Source organism: Halichoerus grypus, chromosome 5 (assembly GCF_964656455.1).
Source record: "Halichoerus grypus chromosome 5, mHalGry1.hap1.1, whole genome shotgun sequence".
Taxonomy (NCBI): domain Eukaryota; kingdom Metazoa; phylum Chordata; class Mammalia; order Carnivora; family Phocidae; genus Halichoerus; species Halichoerus grypus.
In genome coordinates, this window is record NC_135716.1 from 129,342,261 (window position 1) to 129,367,753 (window position 25,493).

At 33.2% G+C, this 25,493-nt stretch overlaps 1 protein-coding gene and 1 non-coding gene across 2 annotated transcripts in view; both read left to right on the forward strand.

The window, feature by feature from the left end:
- NEGR1 (neuronal growth regulator 1) overlaps positions 1 to 25,493 on the forward strand; it is an 830,730-nt gene that overhangs the window by 58,744 nt on the left and 746,493 nt on the right. The gene's annotated exons all lie outside the window — the stretch shown is intronic.
- LOC118526559 (U2 spliceosomal RNA) lies at positions 3,424 to 3,614 on the forward strand. Its single transcript, XR_004912679.1, has one exon. It is a non-coding gene; the product is annotated as a U2 spliceosomal RNA (small nuclear RNA).

Below are 25,493 nucleotides of genomic sequence, written 5' to 3' on the forward strand. Positions count from 1 at the left end.
ATAAGAATCTCTTCAAAAATTGAACATTTCTGTCTTTAGAAATTAATCCTGGCTTCCTTTGTTGTTGAGTTTTTGATAAATTTGGTGTCCAGCTGCCCGCCACCAAGCTTGGCTTCCTGAGATAATTTCCAGCCAAATGTTTTAATTTGGTCCTGTCCATTTCAGGCACCTAACCTATGAGCCATCTGCCACCCTGGATATAAGAATTACTGAGAAAAAATTATTTCAAAGCACAACGTAATAGAAAGGCAAATAAAGCTTTTTCAGTTTAATTTGAACAAAAATTGATCATTTAATAAAGTTAAAAAATATTTTCAGAATGGAAGTCTGTATGCTGTGAAAGTCAAACAAAGTTAGTATTTGTGTTATACAGTTTTTTCAGAAAATTGTTTATTCTAGAAATTAGCTTGGAGTTTTCATTATAATCTAAATTTTATTAAATCTAAGAGAAGATAAAATTATGGTCATTAAAAAGTACTTAGAGCACCAAGAAGATTCTGTTTATGTGGGTTAAATCTATCAATATTTATCATATTAGAAATTAAAATTGTGAAGTTTAAAAATATTTATTAATTCATTTATAAATAAAATCAAACATATTGCATGTTAATATAAATAGCATGTCCTTATAAAATTAATATATTTTAAATTGAGATGAAAGGCATTGTCTTACCTTCTTTATATGTATCTTTAATGTCTGCCTTAATAGAAAACAGCTAGATTCTCATTCTGATTCTGCATTCAATTTGTGACAATATGATACTTGATTGCATATAGATAGAAATCTTGCCTTGCCAATATAGATTTGAAAGAGGGTGAGTATGTTAATAGCCTTTTTGGGAAATTGTGATATTCTTCTTTTATACTACACCAAAACTTGACAAGTGGTGTTTTCAAAATGATTGATTGCAAAATAGAATATCAAACCTTATCAATGAACTTTGTGTGCTCTGTTAATTTAAAAGCCATCAATATATCCTGCACTTTGAATATATCTTTGCCAGATAGAAAATATTGGTTTACTGAGTTGTGCACATATCCTACACTTACACTAAATAATATTAGAAAAAGAATCACATTTGTTGATATCACCACTGATATCATCCAAAAAATAATATGGGAACTGGAAAGCTCACAAGCTCATGGTAGTGGAATCAAGATGTCAGAAATGTTAATTTTTGCTGGTTTGCAAATTTTCAACCAAAACTGTCACAACAGTGTTTTACTTCCAAGCACATGTCTGCCAGAAACTTTCCTTTGTATAACTTTGACTTTGTCCATTAGTTATTCCTTCAATTAAAATTATGTTCCATGAAAAATGTAATCCAGCTTACATCTCAATCACCCAAGTGCTTTCTTCACGACAACTGCTATAATTTGAAATGTAACAGAAACCCTTTCTACATACATTCCACTTCATCACTTAAAATATGAAAAAATGTGTCTTCTCAAGGTTTTATTATTCTTTTCAAAATTAGTGGCACACGCTCTGTAACAGAGTTGACTATTGTTAGTTTTAGGTGTTTTACCTACCATTGCTTTTGCAACATCATAGCAAATGTTAACATAGGGAAAAAGGCAAACAACTTCTCATAATTATTATGAAAATAGTTTCTACTTATGGAATAAATGAGACTCAGGGACTTCCAGGTGTCTGTGGACCACAGTTTGAGAACTGCTACACTAGAGAAAAAAAGGAAACTTTCCTGTTACTGTAAATTTAGGGATGTCTTCCAAAGTCTAGTGCATTCCTCAATCACCTAATCTTTAATGCATAAAAGTGAATAATAGACATAAAATATCAAATGCAACTCAATAAGTATTAAATTTCTTTGGTTTTATTAGTACAAGGAAATGTCCTGAAATAATAATTGTCATTATTATAATTATAGCTACCATTTCCTGAGTACTTACATGTGTCTGACACATAGATGAAGTACCTTGATTCCTTTCAATAATCTGTCCCTTAACGGGTAAGAAAACTTCAGGCAGAGAGATTAAGAAATTTGCCTTTAACTGCAGAGTCCATGCTTTCAATACTTACTTAATAAAATGTAGAAAAAAGAAAAAGATAAATAAGAAGAAAAATAATTCTAAATCTCTCTTGGTATTGAAGAAGTATATATCCACAAACTTGTCTGAAAATAACAGTGCCCAGTTACTCTAAAATAAGTACATCTATTTTTCATTTGATTTTTATAACTTCATAAGATAAATGCAAAAGTAAAATTTTCAAAAATTTTAGAAATGAGTATATTACTCATTACGTTGTGGGGGAGAGACAAACAAGCAACTTACATTGTTTTTTGTTTTGTTTTGTTTTGCTAATGGATATTTTAAACTGATGAAGCACCCATTGTTTTTAAAATTCTGGCAGCATACTTTATCAAAGTAAGACAGAATTTAACTGCTTAATTTTGTATCTTGTAATCATACATATCAAATTGTTTTCTAATGGCATTGAATATAAAATAGCTAGCACTTTGTAGAATATATAAACAATTAAAATATTCTAACTAAAGAAACCCTTTAAATCATTGCATAATTGTCGAAAGAAAATAATGATACATTTCTGTTTGAAATTAGGTTGCCTCAAGAGACTGATATAGACTGTAATGAAAAAAATGTTTTCTCATTTCTGAAGTAAGCCATGTTTCAGAGGCAATGCTATTTAATTATAATCTACTTTTTAAATATGCCTATCATTTAAAAATACCAATTCTTATCTTTCCAAAGAAGCTTTATTAGAAATTCTATTCTAGGTATTCAAGTCCTTCTACATAAAAATTATATGGGAAGAAAAAATATCTGCACATTTCTGTGGAGAGCTGAAAATATGTAATTCTAGTTCATCGTTTGGATGAATAAATGTAAAGTATAACAAAATCCCATTTCTATTCAGAGAGTTAATAACGAAATCTTATCATAATGTCCCAGAAATATGTTGACATAAAACTAAAGCTATACTTGCTTTGATTTATCTGTACTTTGACACTTAAGATTATATAAAATAATATTTGAAATTTATATCAGTGTTGCATAGTTTGCCAAGTTTTTTGTATATATATCCACTCCACTCTATTACAGCTAGATACTACATTCTTTAATGTGGAATATATGCCCAGGTGAGAGTTAGGATCTCTATTTTACAGTTGAAGAACAGAGGTATCAACATTTTCCCAGATCACACAGACTCATTCTTATAATCAAATGGAATTCTCTGAAGGTACTTATGGTTTTCTTTCTTCTGATTATTATTGGATTTCCACATTTGATATAACACTATAATAAATGAAATTATTGAAAAGTATTTTTATAAAGAGGACCATTCAGTTTTCTCTCTTAAGCACATTAAATCAATAAAATAAATATTTTTATCTAAAATATATGCATATCTAAAGTTTGGTTAAAAAGTACTTAGCTATCGCTTCTCGGCCTTTTGGCTAAGATCAAGTGTAGTATCTGTTCTTATCAGTTTAAAAAGTACTTAGCTATATTTTCCAATAAATTAAATTTTTTTAATCCAAGGGATTTTAATTGATAGTCATTCAATAAATATTTTTCAAGAAATGACCATGGCCAGACACTGAGCAGGATGGCATATCAAAGCCATTATATTTCAACATTTTCCCAAAGACCAACTTTCCTGAACAAAGCATAAGATTAGTATTTTGTTGGACTTGGACTTTACATATTTGTAATTGCTTCTCGGCCTTTTGGCTAAGATCAAGTGTTGTAATATCTATGAAATACTTATAAAATATTTGTAAAAATTCTATAAATAAGATATCAACTTAATACAGATGAGTTCTTTTTTCTTTTATAAACTAGTCAAGATGGAGCTTAACTTTATTTTTTAAATATTTTTTATTGATTGAGAGAAAGAAAGCAAGAGAGAGAGAGCATGAGGTTGGGGAGAGGGAGAAGCAGTCTTCCTGCTGAGCGGGGAGCCCTATGCTGGCTCAATCCAGGGATCATGACCAGAGCCAGCAGAAGGCAGAAGGCAGAAGCTTAACTGACAGAGCCACCTATGTGCCCCGAGATGAGTTCTTAATGGGCATAGTTTATCAGTGATTTGGTTTTATGAAAATGTGTTTACTATTTCTGATTGTTTTATCCACAAAAACTCTTCTAAATCTTAATTCACCAGCTTCCTTTTTTCCATTTCTTCTGTCTGAAAAATGACTTCAATTTTTATTTTAATCAAAAGATCAAAGCTCTGTGAGAGCACATACAGTGCCCTCTGTCTTTTTACTGTTTGCTCCATCTCCATCCTGGCCCCTATCTTTTATTTTTTGGTATTATACTCTGTAAGTGTATACTTTATTCCATATTATTTTCTTATCTAATACTTGGCTTTTTGAAACCGTTCGTTTTCCTTACCTACTTTACTATATAAATATGCTTAAGAAGTCCATATATTGGCTTTAGTTTAGCTTAGTTTTGCCTTTCTCTCTTCTCAAACATACATCATCTTTTTCATTCTTTTACAGTCCTTTATATCAGATATTATTTTTCATCCATTGCCTTTGCTTTTTGTTTTGTTTTTGCCTTTGATTCTTCATCTTTTGGTCCTAAACACCTTCTAACAATATGTGCTTTCAGTTCCTCATGGACTTGACACTTCTAGGAATAACTAATTCCTCCTACCCTAGTATATTCCTGTAACATCTACACTGTTGAAAACGAACTCTCTTTTTAAAATATATCTCCATATGTTCTTTGTTAGTCTTTAAGATTCATTTTTCTGGTTCTTCTATCTCTCATCCCACGCCAGTCTTCTAGTGTTTGTTGTTGTTTGTTTTTTGGTTTTGGTGGTGGTTATTTTGTTCCCTTCCTGTTATAAAACTATATACATCCTCAGATCCCATCCTTAGCCTTCTTTTGGCCTTTCAGCAATTTTAGCCACTGTAAAGTTCAGTTTTATATAGAAGTTTCGGCAAATCTCTGTCTCTAGCCATAATCATTCTGGGATACAAATGCTCAATTCCAAGAGAATGGTATCCTGTTATCTTAAATGCAGGTGCCCAAATCAGCCATCACCATATCCTTGCTCAATCCCAAATTACTTTGTCCTAAATGTTATCTTCCCATTCTGCCTCATAGACACAGTATAGGAGGTATTTAAAGAAATGGATAAAGTCATATGAAGCATCATATGTAAAAGATGATGTTTGGGGCTTTAATCATACCTGTACTGCACTCAGGTAAGATGTCCACAGATGTTTAAAAACGGTGAATTTAACATTTGCAGTTATTCAAAAAAAGGTCTTGACTTCTTTATGAATATTTAATTGCTTACTAATGACTTGAAGATTTATATTAAAACTAATATAAAACATTTCTTAAAGAAATTCACTTAAGAAAAATGAATACAAGTGCAAATTTTTCATAACTCCTAGTACTATTTATATGACATAACATTTAAACATTTTTTCTAATGAATTTATAGACACATTTGTTCAGAAATACATACAGTTATATACTTTTTAAATTCTTCATCTTGCCTTTTCAAATTCTGGCTGATATAAAAAATCAATTTATGTTATTTTTTGTTAATTGTTGAAATATTTTACTTATATATTGTTATATATGTTTATTTGTATATTTATAGCATATTTTGATATATATATTTCCCATATAATTATCATTTTTAATAATGAACATAAATATAGTGTTTGTGTAAATATAATGTGCATTTCATTTTAAACTTGTGTGAAGCTTACATTATAACTTATGTACACATTTTTACACTTAATTCAATACATAACTCCCGAAGTACTTTGAAGTTGGTGAGAAACATATTCAGGAAAGGGCTAATGTGATATGTCCTGAGGTCTTTAAGCAACTAAAAAGGAGACAAACTCAGAAGAAATTTTTTTAAGTTCTTTGCACTGACAACAAAATAAAGATAAGTCACTTTAAAACACTAGCTGTAGTATTATGGCCCCATGGACGAAAATGAAAATGAGGTTTGATGAAATAAAATGTAACATGCCTTGTTTTCCCTCTTTTGATAGTTGTCTTGACTATGGAGACCCAGCCTCTTTGGTCTCTCACTCATTAGTCATTCCCAGGTACTGAAAAAAAAAAAAAAAAATCAATTTGTAGAGTGAGAACAAAGTAAAATGGTAAGGTTAGTTCATCATGAGATGTGGCCATTAAATAAGGTCAGAATTGTAAATGTAGAAAGATAGCAAGTTATGTAAATAGCAGCATCAAATTATGAGGCACTTTAACACTCCATACAAAATTAGTATCACTAGGTACTTGCGTGCAATGAACTTTAGGACACTGGTATTTCTTGAATATTCAGTGTTGCTGTTGGTTCAGATACTGTCATAAATGTTGAAGTTATTTTTGTTTTCTTCTTACAGTATGCTACATTTCTCAGAAAGAGGTTTGTGCCAAAACTCTAGTATAATCATCTGGTAATAATGTGTATTTGATGCTTTTAAAAATAACATTTCCCATACACATCACAAAATTTCCTGACCTTCCTCTTTCATAGAATTAATCATGCCATCTGTGCTCACACTGTATTTAATCATACTTCTAGTATAACATTTATCACATCACACTATATTAGAGTTAGATGTATATCTCTTTGTCTTTTTCACCAAACCATGGGCCCATGAGAGTAGAGAAATCTCGTTCATCTCTATATCCCCGGCATCTGGCATCATGTCTGGCACATACTAGACATTCAATAGGATAGTATCTGCATTGTTTTGATAAGCAGTCAAGTAAATGAATGGAAGTACTTTTTTAATTTAATAAAAATCACCTGTTATATATCACTTATGAGATGAAGCTTAAATTGTTTAAAAAAAAAGGTAGCAAAGGATTGTGAAGGTAAAAAAAATATTAGAAGACTAACAAGATTCAAATTCTAATTCCTGTTCAATAGAAATATAACTAGGCTGGAGCATGCAGTTTTAGCATTTGCTTGGTCCAGTGTTATCTTCAAGGCAATCTCTAAGTAGATGAAGGTCAGAGAATCAGTCCTTTCTCTTCTGGCTCTTAGAGTCTTGCTGTGGGTGTCAGCCCAATCTAGTTTTTCCATATCTGGAAATACAAGTAGGTTGTGACTGTGGAGTAAGGAGACCTGATATCAGGCTGTGGGTTGGGTAATAAATGGAGAAGTAATAGGAAGTCAAAGAAATGAGCAAAGAGTAAAAAAAAGAGAGAAGGAGGCAAACCAAGAAACAAAACTCTTAAATTACAGAGAACAAATTGATGGTTACCAGAGGGGAGGTGGGTGAGGGGATGGGTAACATAAGTGATGGGGATTAAGGAGTGCACTTGCTGTGATGAGCACTGGGTGTTATATGGAAGTGTTGAATCACTATATTGTACACCTGAAACTAATATTACACCGTATGTTAACTGACTGGAATTTAAATTATTAAAACTTAAAAAAAAAATGTCCAAGAACGTGGTCACTGCAATTTGAGTGTCGGTATTTTAACTCAAAATCAGTTTCAAATTACGTATTAACAATGTAATTTGGTGATTGTTATATTTTTTTATTTTTTGCTAAAGAAAATTGTGTTTCTGTTTTCTTCCCAGTTATGATCCTGTGACAGGAAAATCCTACATTTGCAGTATAAATAGAGGTTTCATATTCCAGGCACTTAGCTTTGGCTATCATTAATACAGTTTCACATTTGCTTATCGCTTTATATTATACTCCACAGGGGCATATAACTTTAAGCATTGTTATGTGACCCTACAGATCTGATGACTTGATGTAAATTTGCCATAAAAAGTTGTAGAAGGGAAACTGGAAATATTTTTTAGTGTTTCTCACAAACAGAATTGAGGGCTATAGCCTATTAACATCTTTAATTACATAATGGTCTATTTTCATTTTGAAATTAAACGTCAGTGTCTTAATTATTTTATATATTGACTTTAAAGTGAAAATGAGAATCTGTCTATGTATGTATGTATAAATCATATAGTTCACTGACATTGCCTGGTATTTTTATACAATTTTTTTTGTCCTTGTAACCCACACTGGAACAATATTGGAAAGAAATCAGCATGTAATTAGTTTGGATATATGAAAAACAGATTGCATTGTTTCACATGCTGTGAACTGTGAGTGATCCACAATGCTGTAAAAGATAGCAAGTGTCAACAGTGTTTTTACCCCTTAAATCTCAACATTGTTGACTTTTCACACATCACTGCTTAAAGAACTGAAAAACACAGAGGTTCTACTGATATGATGACTGTTGACTAGAATGGCTGCACTGGCTACCATTTATTGGCTTATGGCTTACTTCTTCAAAGAGTCTTTTATTCTTAAAATCAATTTTGATCTTATTTGGAACTTGTGTGCTAGAGAGGGAAAAAAGAGGAAAATGGTGAGGAAGGAGGAATGATGAATTATTTTTCTCATTAAATGGGGAGTTTAGAAGATCTAAAGATCATCACAAAGATCCTATTGGATGGTCTTTTTGATTATAGTTAAGAAGATCAGTTGTGTAGTCATTTACATAATTCCAACCATCACTAATTTATCACTGTGTGACTTTGTTTTATGCAGTTTTACTCTTCTAGCATTTTTAGTTCTTATCCTGACATTTCATTCTATGGATCTATGGTAGATCAAGCCAGAGTCATGTTTAAGGTTGGATGATTTGGTGATTATGACCCTTCTAATTTTCATTTCTCATACTTTTTTATTAAAATTAGTTGTCTATTAAGATGAATTTAATTGACCTTTAAGTATCAAAAAATAGCTAGTAAATACATACATATACCCTACATTTCATTTATTCTAAGACATTCGTTCACCCTTCCCACATATTAACATCTTTGAAATCATGACACATCTCAAAATCCATGGAAACTTACACTTGTGGTCTATCAGGAAGTAGTAATGACATAGTTGCCCTTGCATGTGCATGTGTAGACCTCTTCCAAGCTATTCATATCTTTCTCACTTCACGTGACTTACGTGCATTGTGAAAAGTATAAGTGTGGCGTTTACTTGCAATTTAAAATGTCTTCAACTATTTCCCTAATATGCGATGTTGAAGTGAAATTATGAGTATTATGTTCTGAAAAGACATTAAAAAAAGAGCAAAAGGTATACATTTGATATTTATGGGACACATATTCACTTTTGGAGGAATTAATATACTTTTTTTCCAAAGCTATAACCAAGTACTTTGTATGACCTAACAAAAGAAGGTACAATTAATTGAAGATATGTTATTTGTTACTGAAGTATTTGTAATATAATTGTCTGTCATTTCTGCACAATGTAAATGAAGGCGGTAGACATTGGCAGATCCTTTGAACTAAATGGAAGAAATTTAAAAGTATGTGGAGCTGGTATTAACCACTCATATATCAGACATAACTATTGTTAAGTCATTTCATAGTAGTATATAGGGTAAATTTTTATCATTGCTAGTTGATAAAGGAAGCTTGTGTTTTACAATTAAATACAACTTAGAAATGGTGGAATATATAAAATTCACTTTATCTGAATTCCTTATTGAAAAGCTAGGTTGAAAGATTGTAACTCAATATAGTATCCACTCAATCTTACATTGGTGTCAAAATCCTCAGCTGCCTTTAACTTCCAAATATTTGGGGTGATATTTAATTTTGTACTTTTTTATTAAATTCTTGTGTAAGTATAAGGAAGTGATGTCATTCATCACCTTTGTTTCATTTTCTGGCCAGCAATTTATCCAAATTTATCAAATTATTTTCTAAGCTGGCATGATCTACTTAACTCTTCTAGTTATTCTTTAGTCAAAGAAAATATAAAGTAGAAAAAGACAGAAGAAGAAAATGATAAACCAGAAAATATAGTATTTATTAAGAACAATCAAATTGAGCATTCACTTTTATATCAGGAGTAGGTTTGGTACAGTGATAGAAAACACTAAATAGCAGTTGTGAAACAAGATAGAAAGTGATTTTTATCACACATTTTTTTTTTCCCAGAGGTAGGTGGTCCAGGGCTAATGTGATATTCCCAACTATCACAGAACCTGGTTCCTTCTGCCTTGTTGGTAGGGTTTACAGTTTCCCTATCTGCAGTCCCCTCATGGCTTAAGGTCCCTCCAGTTCCAATCTCACACCTTGTTCCAGCCAAAAGTAAAGAGGATGGGAAAGGAGGAAGTCATACGCTCTCCAAAGTTCCGAAATTCTTTTCCTTTTCCTGCACCTCCCATCCTAAGGCCAAAGTTTAGTCATATGTATGCCCCTCGCTATGAAGGAGGCTGGGAAGTGTGGTCCTTATTCTGGGCAGCCATCTAAAAAGTGGGGATACTTGTCATGATGAGCACTAGGTGTTGTATGTAAATGATGAACCACCAAATTCTACTCCTGAAACCAATATTGCACTGTATGTTCACCTACTAGAATTTAAATAAAAATTTGAAAAAAACAAAACAAAACAAAACAACTCACATTCCTCAGGGGGAAAACAAAAAATGGAGATACTTTTTCTTCTTTTTCTTTCTCTCTAAGAACTGACTGGGGAAATGCCAGCAGCCTCGGCCTCATCCCTCCCACCAGTCATAGGACATCTTTTGGCCCCCAGGAGAGTAATGGCATATTAGACTTTGAAAGAGAAGACTTTTTTTTTCTTATTTTGCTTAAAATGTTGGAGATAAATATAGTATTAATTTACCACCAGGGCGTAGTTATTTTTTACATGTCTTTATGTCCATTTCATGTAATAATTATTTATTAATTATGAATTTTGTGCTTGGTTCTTCAGGTACCCTGTTTTTTAACAGGGTTACCATTCAAATTGAATGTTGTGGCCTTCATGCAATACACTGGTACTGACACTTTAAAACAAAAAAGGCAAATCTAAATACTGAATCGACTTTTAACTGGTTTCATCAAAATGTGATTTCTCTATGAATGATCTAAATTGACTCTTTTATTAGCCTGTAGCTACAGAAAAGTCTTATTTTGTTTTCAGATCATAGAATAAACCAAATGTAGAAGTGTCTTACTCCACTTTTGAGCAGTATATTTTAATGTACTCCTTTGCTGTGTTTTTTTATTCTTAGATCTGTAGGTTGGGAATCCAAATGCTTTTCCTTGTTTGACTATTATGTAGTACACAGTTTTTCTTATAGACGAAAGTAGAGAAAGTTTCAGCATTTAGAAGTTCACATTGCTGGTGTTAACTGTGCTCTGACCTTGTGCTAATGAATGGAGTGGCAGGTATATAACTGCATGTTGTTAGCGTATAAATAATTACTTTTAAAAAGCTCATTTTTAAGTATTTAATCTTCAATCTACAGTAATCTACTTCTTCTGCCAAAGAGATAGCTGAGTTAAGTGATTGATCAAAACAATTATTATTGCGAAGTTCAATATGTAAAATACACCGTTTCACAACCAAGATAGTGAAAGTTGTATTTCAGTTGATTAAGGTTTTATTTTCAACCATGCCACTTTGCAGAGTAAGACTGAATAAATTAAGGTATTTCATGCAATTTTTTGGTATTGTTTCTTAAATATTGAAGAATAAGGTTTTCTAATCTTTGGTTAGTATTTTTATCACTATAATGATTAAATTAATTTGAACAGTCCTTCTATCTTGACATCATATCACTTTGAGAGAAGGAACAATAAAACATTGACTGTTGGTGGAATATAAAAGGCCCATCTTATATAGCTCTTTGTACTTTCTTCAGTCTCCTATGACCCAGGTAGCATCACTAAAATTTTCAGATAATTTTAACTGCACAGTCTAAGTAAGGTCTTACAGTATTCTACTGTGATAGAAATTTGATGCTATCTACATTTTCTGATTGTCCCAAATTATATTGTCTCACATCTACTTGCCAATGTTATATGGAACACAGGAAAATGAGAAAAAGGTTATTAAAATTTTAATTTTAATTTCAATTATTAAAATGGCTTCTTGTGAGACTATGTCTTATTATTTCCTTTTGCCAGAAACTCTTTTATTATAGTTACATGTATGTCATTTTCTCTCCTTCAGTGATTATTTTTGGAAGTACAGAATTGCATCTTCCCTGTAATTTTCACATAAGCGCATATTTTCGTCAGTATTTCAGCATGTATTAAGGTGAAAATAAATAAATGTTAATATAAACTCAAACTTGAAACAAATATAACATTAAGAGTTTCCTTTGGTACTCTTAACCCCTCCCCAAAATGCTTCCTTCATTGGCATAAGACAGTTTTTTAGATTGTATCATTTGGAGGAAGGCAATGGCAGGGAGTGGGTGAAAGTGAGGGAGAGAGAAAGCACTGACAAATTTACTGGAAGCTGATGCTGGAAATACCTTTGGGTTATGCCTACACAGCTGCTCTCAGTTTTCCTCAAACTTAATTCACCACCATCACAACAATAAGAAAAATTGCAGCTTGGTGTTGATCTTTAAGACATAGTATATAACGCCTTATAATTCAGTGCCCACATAAGGTATGCAATATTTTATGTGTGCAGTTATGAAAGGTATGGTCATTCCTAATTCTATTTGTATTTCTAGGAATTTCACACAGGATGTGTTCCCTGGATATTATGATACAGAGTAATAAAGCTGTGTAGGTGTTAGGCCTCCATTCCCACCTCCCCCCCCCAAATATCTGTAACTATATTTTGTAGGGATTTTCAGAAATTTACAATCAAATATTTTGTCTTTTATTCCATGTTTCTATAAAAAATACATCATTTTTATCACTAGATTTAAGTCTTTGGGTTTCTCTTTGCCACATTGCTAGTTTTCAAGCTAACGTATTACATAATCTAGCAAGAAAAATAATCTGAGTTATTATATAGTTATTAGAAGAATAATTTTAACTAAAATTAACATAGATTTTTAAAAATTTATTTTATTTATTTATTTAGTTAGCGTGCACAAGGTGGGGGGAGTTGAGGGGCAGAAGGGAGGGAGAGAGAGAATCTTAAGTAGGTTCCACACCCAGCATGGAGCTTGACGCAGGGCTTGATCTTAGAACCTTGAGATCATGACCTGAGCCGAAATCAAGGGTTGGATATATAACTGACCAGGCGCCTCAACATAGATTTTTTAAAAAAATTTTATGTGTGGCAACTAAAAATGTGGAAGCACTTTAGGTCTATCACCCCCTAGGAAACTAATTTATCTGAACTTTGTAGTGGAAATTAGGAATAGGTTGCTAGAGCCACAAGTGGTAAAATTTGAAATTATTAGGAAATACTGAAAACAACACTAAGAGCAGTGACTTTTCACTCTCAAAGTGATATATTCACTTTTCTTCTATACTTTGGTGGTGGTTGTTTAACAATATCATAATAATGAGCCTCATTCAATTAGGCCATTAGCCTATTACAGTGGTTAAGCTTGGATACTGAATGCAGTGTTGTGTGTCCTTGATAAATCCCTATGCCTCATTGTCATGATGGTACAGTGATATGTTGACAGAATGATGTCATCAGATATGTGCATGAGAGAGAAGTCCCTTTAATGTCCTGCACAGGTACTATACTACTTACGTTGGGTGCATGTTGATCATTCCACACAGCAGATGATATAGCAAGCATTCTCCCCATTTGGGACTCATTTGCATGGCTTCCAGTGCATGGGAAGGCACTGAAAACATCTGCAAAAACATGAAAATCCAACTAGGAATCCCGAGAAGCTCTTCTTGCCATTCACATGGCATTGGGTTGGAAACCAAAATCTTCAGAACAAAAGAGAGAAACAAGAGAAACTTAACAACCCCTGTGTGGAAGGTAAATTGAGCTCCCCCAAATCCTAACCAGTTCTTCATGTCTATCCGATGCTTTCATGATACCAGCACCCTCCCATGTGCTGAAGTAAACAATTTTTACCATGAGGTTGGGGAATTCACGGTCAACTCCCTGTTTAGTATTTCCCAGGAAGGCTGAATGTGTAATCTTGCTTATATTCTAGCTCTGACTCAGACAATTGATTTTCATGTTTTTGAGAGAACCAGCTAGGGAATCTTGGCAACTTCCCTGAATATGTTTGCTCTGCACTCTGACTCGAACAGGGATTACTCCCTGATATGTTCCCTACTTTTGAGACCCAAAGTTAGATGGTCAATAAAATATTTATTTAGAATAGCGTGTTACCACTAAGAATAAAAACTTGTCATTTCTTTTATCCTGTTTTTTACTACTTTATACAAGGTACTAGCTCCTTTGCCATCTGATATGTGTGTATATGGAGAGGGCTAGACTTCGTGGCTCTGTAAACTTTATCTTTGTTAGTAAAGAAATAGACCACTGTTTTTATATGTACAGAGAAATTCTAACAGAGATAAACATTTGGACACATGTTAATGCCATTTATTGTGTTCAAATACTTCCTTTTGCAATTTCAAGTGATGGATTGAATTTCCTGGTGATTTTAGTGGATTTGCCATTTCAGCACTCTTTTCAAATTTTAATAATGATATTAAAATATTTACCTTAGGTATGATTTTCTTTATGTTGCATAGGGATGAGGCTTATTGAAGTAAAGTAATGAAATAATACCTTAGACTGATATCATTAATAATTTTGATATTATCATTAGATTTTGTATTCCCCAAGTATGCCTTCATATTATGATGGTAAATGTTTAGAGTTGATGGATAGAGCTGAGTTCCAAAAATGAAAATGGTATGTGGTAGATATATTTTCAGGGTTGTAATTTGATCTGCAATTCCATCTATATGTGATTGAAAATAAACTATTTTAACAAAATATACATAAGATTTTCTAAAGTGAAAAGAATACCATATAATCTAAGAATAAATATATTACATGAAAAAATAATATCCCTGATATGGAGTTAGAAGAAGAATTAAATGACATTTCTGGCCTTAAAATATAGTTTTACTTTTTTTTTTTCTTAGTGGGCTCTATGCCCAATGTGGGGCTTGAACTCATGATCCCTAGATCAAGAATTGCATACTGTACCAATTGAGCTAGCCAGGCTTCCCCAGTTTTACCTTTTAAGGATCCTGTGTGTACAATTCTTAGATGCTAAAAATCTCAGCAATATGGTTGCTTAGAAGGAATGACAGAATAATGTAGTTCTAAATTTTCTGTTTTGAGTCTCAAAAATATCAACTTTAAAGAGATATTATGGATTATGTGCCTATTTTGCTGACACTTTAATGTTGCATTATATATGTATTGATTATCAAATTTTTATGTACTGGAATTTTCTTGATTATTCCTTATGAAATTATTGCAAAGATATACAAGGAAAAACTTGTTTTGTTTTTCAATTATGATGCATCCTAATATCCCTTGGTGAAAGAGACAAAATAAAAGCAATACACATTCAATTATATGAAAAATTAATGTTTCTATTGTCTTACAATACTTGCTCTTTTTATGTGAGGCACAGAAAGGTTAAGTATATTCTTATTAAAGCTCAAAGTTAGTGTTTCCATCATATTGCTCATAGAGTTCCTTCCTCATAATGTCCAAAAGACATAGACTGGAAATGAATGTTCTTCTCCTTAAAAAAATATGTTAAGTATTGTTGATGTACTAAATAGGAATAATAAACAAGAGAGGTATAACCAGGCCACCTATAACTACATATATATATATATATATATATATATATATATATATATATATGCCTGTAAAAAGCAGGATATTGAACTGAGGGGAAACTATTCTGCCACCCAATGCTAGAGTCTCTGGGCACTTATAAAAAATCTGGATAAGATAAACCCTATAATACATAAACTATAATCTGTAAATCAAAAGCCCCATCCAAAAAAACCCACCATTCTAATTCAGCAATACCCAATTTGATGTAATAGTGGTAATTTGTGGAATATTTAAAGCTTAATTAGTTTTTTAGTTACATAAGTGAAATATTATTCTTTTTACTGAATCATTGCTAAGAATATGTCTCATAAAGACATGTGCATATGCCCTCCTAGACTATAATTTACATTTTTAATATTTGTAATTTGCAATTAACACTATCACTTGCCTTTTATATAGAAAAGCATACTGAATCAGTACCCTCAAAATTTTAAGAAAAAAATCCATATTTTGTAATGTTCTTCCTAGAGTATATTATACTGTGATGTATTTTACTATCTGCCAAAACTGCTCTCTTTTACAGCAGAAGATAAATTGTTCTTTATCTCTGAGCAGTGCCTTTTCGCCATAGCCAGTGGGATTCAATACCACTGATTCTTTTTACAGTCTTGGTTTAGAAAATTAAAGAAACTCAAGTAGCACTGCTGCAATCCATTCATGGCTAATACATCTTGTCTCGCATGACTGAGGACAAGTGCCCTCCAGATTAAATTTTGCTGCTCAGCACCCTGCATTTTCATAAAATATAGTCCTTACATAGCTCACAAATATCCCAAGCATGTGGTTTAATTTAAACCAACATGCTTGAGTCACCCATTTAAATAAAATGTTTGTAATGTTCCAAAACTATTTTATAAATGCAGCTTCTTAAGATAAAACAAGCAAACACTGTAATTTCAAATGAGGTAAAACAATATCTATACTCAATGATAAGCAGAAAGATCTTCAGGGAGGATTACCTGAGTTATCTTAGGGACTAGACATTTGTTTCTGAATATTGATTTTTGGAAGAGGAAAGTGACACTGACCGCTGGGTTGCAAGTCCCTTTACATCCTGGATGTAAAATTTATGATAAAATTTATTCATAAAAATGATAATTTGTGTTTGAGTTTAGTAAGGATAAATAAGAGAAAAAAGGGATTGGAGAACGTGTAAAGACAGTTCCAACTAGGGAGTTACTTACTGTGATATATACATGTAACATACAGATGGTTTTTATTATAAAGAAACATATCCTGAAGTCTAAAGAAGCATTTTAAACATTTATATGCTCGTTAAAACAAACCAATTGAAATAAGCATCTGATGCTATAAGTTTCTCGTGTGTGTGTGTGTGTGTGTGTGTGTGTGTGTGTTGTGGACTCAACCTAATTCATCAGATAATGCCTCATAATGATAAAAAATTACGTTAGGAACTATTGATGGAATTTTGACCACATAGAAACAATGACAGAATCAAAATGAACTTAAAATTATTTTAAATCCACACTCTGATATGTGTGCACAATAATAAAATTCTATAAATCAGTTGAAGGGACACTGTGATCTCTATTAGGAGAATGCTAGTAGAATATTATGCCTATAGGACCTAGTATGTGTGCTGGGAGTTTTAGGGGAATCACATCAAATGATCTGTATGCATAGGGGTTCTTTGTACCAAGTCATCATGTAAACCTTTAGATAAAACATTCACTAACATGGAGAAAAAAATATGTGGAGAAAAAATATAAAATTAATTGAGCCATTTACACATAGTTGAGAGTTTAAAAGCCATGAAAATGACAAAAAAATACATAGCAGAATCTATATAATATAAAAACTAAATAACAAAGAATAATTCAGTGGGTTGAAGTGCTTTAATTATTGTCTAGCATATGTGTTGTCATATATCAAAATGTTAAATGATTTTTATGAAAATATAAAAAAAGTAATACTCTACATCATGAGAGTGGCAGGTAATTTGTTTCCAAAGAACAATTAAGTGACTCTAGCTATTTTCATCATGCATCATTATTAATTAGCTATTTACATTAACAGACATATACTTTCTTGCATCCATAAAAAATTTAACCAAAATGTTAATTTTACAGACATAATATTTGATTATGTTATATTAGAAAACAAAATTAAATTGAAATGGATGTTTAGGGAAACCATTTTTTTGTTGGCAAGAAGTAAAAATATGTGATTATCTGCATTATGGATTAACAAAACTATTTTTTCAGTTTTAATGGAGTAATAAATATCTGAATAAATATTCAGATATCTAAAGCCATGTTTCTATTTAAGTTGCTTAGTTAAAGGTAATTCATTAGTAATTATCAGCAAGCATTTTCATATATTTAGCATTTATCAAGTCATTTCATGTAAGTTATCTCCTAGACTCTCACAGAAGCCTGCATACAGTTATTACATTAACTGTGTTCTGTATAAACACATACACATACACCCCTATACACATACAGAGCTGAGGCTTTGGGGGGGGGTGTTAAATACACTTTCCCAAGGAAATATACATGATATTTTGTATAGTTTCAACATGTATCTATTTATTTGGACTCTACTCCTCCATTTATATTTAACATAGCTACATTTGACCAATGGAATTCAAATTTCCCATTCACGTGTAATTTATATGGGCCAATGTGCCAATGTTTTTATTTTATTAATAGCATATTTAAACATTTCTTTTTAATTCATGGAGGCAACAATTCTAAGGCAATGACTTCTTAATGCTATGAATTAAAGAAACAAATGAGGATTAGGAGATGAAGAGAGAAAAAAGAAATGAAAAGACACAGTCTGCCCATTTCACCGTCTGATTGATAGTAAAGACACAGATAAGGTCTTTAAATCAGACAGACCTGCCTTTGATTCTTTTTCTACTTCTTAAAAAGCATATACTTTTTAGCAAATGATTTGAGAAATACAGTCTTGTATCATGAACAACATAATGCCAGTTCTTTTTTTTTTTTTAAGATTTTATTTATTTATGTGTGAGAGAGAGAATGAGAGAGAGAGAGAGAGAGAGAGCATGAGAGAGGGGAGGGTCAGAGGAAGAAGCAGACTCCCCGCCGAGCAGGGAGCCCGATGTGGGACTCGATCCCGGGACTCCAGGACCATGACCTGAGCTGAAGGCAGTCGCTTAACCAACTGAGCCACCCAGGCACCCCATAATGCCAGTTTTTATTATATGTCTTTCATTATTATAGTTATCTGCTCTGTAGGAAGAAAAATGTATAAAACATGAAAATTAATATTTCTCAAACAATGTAAACTCTACCTTTTTATGGTTTCAGTAACCCAATCATTAAACAAACACCATTTATCCAAGGCCTGCTTTGGACATCCATAAGACTAGTTGCTCGGAATAGAAAGATGAACAAAATGCATCTAAGCATTTTAGAGCTCATTGTCAGGAGTGAAAAACATATATGCAGTGAGGGAAGTATAAGGCGACACTATTTTGGGAGCCCAGAACAGAGGGACAGCCCACAGAATGGGGAAGTCAAGAAGACTTTAAAAATCAGATTCCTGAGTTGCGCTTTAAAAAATAAAGTGGAATTTTCTAGATGCTGAGGGAAAGAGTGTGAGGTTGGTGTGAATAAACTGAAAGAGGTGAGAAATAGTGTGAAATTTCAAGCACATCTGTGGTATTTTAGAGTAAATGGAGTGTAAAGAAGAGGAAAGGGAAGAATTGCTACATTGTACTGCTTTTGGGAGAGAACATTCCAAAAATGAACACATAGTCAAAAACACAATTATATACTTAAAGGGAAGATGTGGTAATCGATTTTTATAATGTGATAAAAAGTACAATTTATCATTTTGAATAGAGGAACTGTTTTCCTGGAGCTAAAAAATGAGGTAGTGGGCATTGAGCTGGCTGTTGGCAAACTATTAAAAATGAATTGTCCCATGTGTTACATTTATAAAATATCATATTTTCGTGTCAGGCTATGAGGAAAAGAATCAGTGCCTAATGAACATGTATGTGTGGACCTAACAGCAGATATTGAAGAAAGAGTAGTGTTAAGAATTAATTTCTTTCCTGTTTTGTTTTTAATTGCTATCCAGAGCTGACACTAAGCCATTCAAAATTGAAGTGCCAGTTCTGACTTCATGGCCTGACTCTTGTTTAAATAAAATCAAAATAATCATTTAATTCTTATTAGAATAGTAGAAGTGTAGAGCTCAGAAAACTGTTTATCTCCAAATTTAATACCACTATGAAGCAGAAGGGTGATAGCTAAAATTAATATGCCAGCAGTTGTTCCCTGAGATTTTTGTGTAACATGTTAAAATAACGTAAATTCGCAAACATTTTCTAGGATGAGTAATAATAATTGTATGGGACTCTTGTTTAAGCAGAAGGCTGTAAACACTATCTCAGATATTCAATAGAAATCAATTCCATTGACTTTAAAAAAAAGTCACTGAAGAAATTCATTTTTAGAAATACAGGCAGTAAAAGGAAGAATATGATTAATTTTACTCCAATTATTGAATGTTGCCAAGAATTAAACAATGCCAATTCCATAGGGAAGTGCCATGTGGCTAAAGTATTAAATATAAAGAATGTGAAGATTTAAAAGGATATGTGGCCATTGGTGGTCATATTGAAAGAGAAATTTATGTGCATAGTTATTGAGAAAAATCCCAACTTTCTTGATCTCTAGAAGTTCATAATTTACTGATAAAACTGAACCTTTTGAAAGGTTCATCTTTCTAAAGTACTTTGACTTTGAAACTTAATTATGCCATTTTCAAGCACAGATATAGCTAGAGAATGGCATAGGGCAGCTAGTGTGAGTCCCTTCACATTCATGTCATGAGAGTAAAGAGATCAGCATTTAACATCAATTTAATATTCCTTTGGCTTAAGGAACCAAAACTATTCTAAGGCTTTGAATGATTTGCATATGCTTGATCGTATTAAACTCTTCCTTATGCATTGATTAAATTTACCAGACTGGAGTGGTCCGAAGAAACGTTGCATGAAGCATATATGGAAGTTAGGAAGTAAAGCATAGTAATTAAAATCTTTTATTAAAGCCAGGCATGCCTGAATTTGAATAGTGATTCTATGGCCACCCAACTTCTGTAAGTCTCATTTACCTATTCTTCAAAATGAGTTGAAAATAGTACCCAATGGAACAGGGTCTTGGTGAAGATTATAAATAAAATTGTGCATGGAAAGCCGTTAGCACTCTCCCTGGCCTGTATGTGGCTCAGTAAATGTTACTTGCCATTGTTATTATTCCTTTAAAATATACTAGCTATACTATAATTGTGTGTTACATGGAATGTTTAAAAAAATAGTATTTGCAAAGTATTTTTTTTGTCCTGTTTCAATAAAGAAGAATAAAAAGTAGAAGCATCTCAGAATCTTACAGCCTGAACCCAGGGAAACAGCAAAACCTAGACTAGTTTGTATTATTAATTGTAAGCTCTTGTGTGTTGCATTCAGGAAGTCCTGAGGCCAGGTCTTTGGTTTATATAAGTATTTTTTTAGGAAAAAAAAAAAAAAAAAAACTAATACAAATTAAGTAAGTGTCTCTTTGTGACAAAGACTGATAGAGCTTGTTAATAAACTTTTAAAGGTTAAGAAATTTTACCATTAGGGGCGCCTGGGTGGCTCAGTCGGTTAAGCGGCTGCCTTTGGCTCAGGTCATGATCCCAGGGTCCTGGGATCGAGTCCCACATCGGGCTCCCTGCTCTGCGGGGAGCCTGCTTCTCCCTCTCCATCTGCCTGCTTCTCTGCCTACTTGTGCTCTCTCTGTATCTCTCTGTCAAATAAATAAATAAAAAATCTTTAAAAAAAAAAAAAAAAAAGAAATTTTACCATTAAAGGCTGAACTCTATAGAAGGGTTGAAATCTCAACTGGTCAATTGCTATGGGTGAGGATAAACTCCAAATAAAGAAAGCCCTCATCCAGCTAAAGAGAAAAACACTGAGAACCAGAACACCATCTCTCTGGTAAAAGGAGAAAATATATTTTCAGGACATTGAGATTGGCCATCTAAAAAGACAGCATCCCAAGTCCAAAGTAGTAGGCCATAATAGTGGTTGCCTTTGAAGCAGCAAAAGAAAAGAAAATTGACCCAGATTTTCTTTTTTCCTGTTGAAGAGGAAAGTTGGCAAGCACTTGACATTCAAAAGAAAGGAAAAAAAAAAAAAAAAAACCAAACCCAAAACAATATGGGTATCACTTCCCTCTAGTGGCAAGTCAAGATCCCACAAAGCACACCAAGGAGTACACTATCAGAAGACTGATGCTGGTCTTTTGCAGAACATTTATCATTTTCAAAGTTCTTCTTTATGTTTCATCTCATTGACTTCTCAAAGAGCCCTGTGGGGTTTTATCATTCCTACTTTAAAGATGAGGAAGCAGACTCTTAAGTCAGAATAGGATGCCATTCTAAGGGTAATACATTATGAATTGTGAAGCCTCAGATTAAGACCAGATTTTAATACTAATTAGCTTTTGTATTTCTTGAGGTTATATAAATGAAATGAAATAGTCTCAGTAGCATCTTAATGCCCATTACAATGTTAAAATTACCTCAGCTTGTCCAGTTTTATGTCTAGTAAGTAGCTAAAGTGAGACTTTAGCATTGGTAGGGTGTCAACCTGGCTCACTCCTTTTTACCCCTGTTGCTGCCCCTCTTGACTGGCTTAGGATAGACCCTACCTTAGTCAGGAATTAATGCAATATGCAAGATGAACTATTCTTAAGGATACAAACTCTCCAATAAAAGCCACTTAAATTGAGTAGGGAAGAGAACAGAATGAGTGGAAAACAGACAATGGATATTCGAGAACTTGTCGAACTTGGTTATACTTAAGTTTTTGAAAATCATGTAGAAATTGGGCATAATGGCATGTTAAATTTCAGCTAGCCTGGGACAAATCAACAGGCAGCAGAATGAGCTAAACTTTGTTAGATGACGTGTTTCAAGTTAGATGTGGAGAAGAGCAGCTTTTATCAGAGAGATGTTTTTTTCACTGGGTGGAGATAGATCTCCTAATCTCTTTACTAAGACCAATCTTGATTGACCAGTTATAGAATAAGTAATAACCACTTATGTTCTTGAAGGTTGCAGCTAGCATTTAGTAAATTTTTAACTGTAAAACCTCATTATGTATGATCTTCTGTATTTCACATTAAATCAGATCTAGAGTGAAAATTTGTAATGCCAAAATAGAGCATTTGTTTTTTCCCCTATTAGATTGAATATAGTGTTTGTTCACGTTGATCAGTGATAGAAGGTTTCATGAATCATCTTACATGATTGGTTGCTTTGGATGCAGGAGGACTTACCATAAATGTAGCTCTTTAGCACTTCTACATTTACTGTGTAGCCAAATATAGTAAGAAACATCCAAATAGTAATTTAAGAATAATTCCCACCAGATATTGCTTTTCATCTCAGGTTTTGACCTAATAAAATAGCAGGTTGGATTTTAATTTTTTTTTTTTTTTCATCTGGTCTCCTCTCCTCACCATGTTGGTGACCTCAAGTAGGAAATACACATGTTAATGGTAGAAAGCCCTATTTAATGCATGGAAACATCTCAATGAATTCCATTTCCATTTGTTCAGTTTTTCTCCTATTTATCGCTCAGCCATTCTACAGCTCTCCCGGGAGAAGGCAGTTCTTATTGTTTCTCACTTCTCAGGCCCTGCGCAAGTAATTGCTAAGTTTATGAAGTCAGTCACAAGAGGTATATTCATATTTGATTGATTGCTTTGGAGAGTTCAGCTCTTGGGTTCTATCATATTTTGTGGAACTATTATGCAGTCTTCCCTGTACTCCTAGTTCTTTAAGGCAAAGGGAAATATAACTGCAAAACTGCACAATGTAATTGCTCTTACTGTGAACACTATTTAACTTATGGTCTTTTCCTTTAATAATTGGGTAGATACTAAGATATATGTAATCGGTGACTAATAACAATATTCATAATAATTAAAAGAGATGGGAAGAGTGAAAAAGAAAAATGAGGGAAGAAAAGTCTGCATTAAAGGCCTGCCATGTGCCAGGCACCATGCCAATTGCTTTGTACTCATTTTCACTAATCCTTACAACACTAAATGTTGTTATCCTCACTTTAAAAATAAGATATTCAATGTTCAGAGAGGTTAAACAACTTGCCAAAGACAAACTAGTAATAATAGCTTTTGTTGAGAACACCCTGTATGCTATAACTGAGCTAAGCCCTTTTTCATGTGTTACCTCATTTTAATTCTGAGAATAACCCTTTGAGATAGGCATTGTTTTTATCCACCTGTGCAGGTGAAGAAACTTCCATGTAGAGAAGTTAAATAATTGCCCGAATTGACAGGTAGAATTGCTTAGCAGTGATTCAAAGCTCAGTAACTAGTACTCAGGCCAGATGGTCCATAAAGATCAACCAAACATTTTAGGATACTTGCTGGAATTTGCTTGATAAAAGTTTAAAATATTATGATCTAAATATTATGAGTTAATTTTGTGTAACTGGCATGTGGATTTAGCTATGCCTAAATCACATGAAGGGAGAATTGAAACTCTTGGGCAGGAGAGACAATGCTACTGATCCCGGCTTGTTACCTAGTTTTTCTTCTGTCCTCTCCTTCTGTCATTTTTAGTGCATTGCATGAGGCTCACCAACTCCCTCTTCAGTTATTCAGAAGAACCACTGCTGTTTTTCTCATTTGTGATTTCCTTTCCCAAACTGTAATTTGTCATATTCTCACTTTCAGTTCATAGAGATTATAGTATCTTGAGTTCTTTTTCTCCTGTGCTCTTTGCTCAGCTCTTTTGCACATCATTTCCATTTTGCCTTCTTTCTCTCTAGCTCTCTTATTTGGTATTTCCTTTGCTCCATGTCTTTCTGCTGCCTTCTTGCGAATACCCTCTGTGTCCTGCGATCTGAACAGCTCTCTGCTGCCAGTGGGTGTTGCCATTGTGGCTACTGACCCAAATGAGCACAGAGATGAATCTTTATACTGAACTCACTCCCTTAGTTTCTTCCATTTTTGCTTACGGCATGTGAAACTCTGACTCCTTCCAACCTCAGCACGAAACCTGCCCTGCCTACAGAGCCTGTTTCTTTTGTTTGTTTGTTTGGTTGGTTGGTTGGTTGGTTGGTTGGTTTTCCTAACCAGCTCTGCAGAGGGAAGGACCATTTATCTGTTCGGACAACTAAGGAAAAAGTTTAAAGAAAGCAAATCAGTAAAAATTTGCCTTTGAAAACATCTTATCGTGGCTTTTCATTATAGCTCAACAGAAAGTTAAAGTTATTGGATATCCCTTTAAACATGTCACGTACTTTCACACAGCTTTATCTATATTCATGCCGATCCTTCTATTTGGAATGCCCTCTTCCAACCTTCTTCCCCATCACTGTTTTCCATTTAAGAATATATTCGTACTTGAAGGCCAGCTTCAAATGTCAGCTCATTTGTGAAATCTTTTATAGCTTCTCTTTTGGCAGAAGAAGTAACATCTCCTCAAGTTCTTATGCATTTTGTAGACCTCTGGATTATAGGATTTATTAAATTTTACTGAATGCGGTACAGATAGCTACCACTCATACTAAATTTTGAGCTCCATAACCGAAGGCAGTTCTTACTCACCGAAATATTCTCAGCCCTGGTATTTGACAGACATGGTTGGTGATCAACAGGTGTTTCAATTATTTGTTTCTAGCGTGTGGGTAGGTACTCTGAGAAGCAGTCATCAACCCAGGATTGGATGCGTAATGCTGACGGCAGTAACAATTGAGAAGGATTAAGGGGCTGAAGTAGAAGTAGACAGGGAGAGTCAACAGATTCTGACACAGGCCTCACACCTGTGGAAGGGGAGATGGAAGGAAGAAGGCCTGAGGAAGAAAAGCCTCAGAATGCAACATAATTCT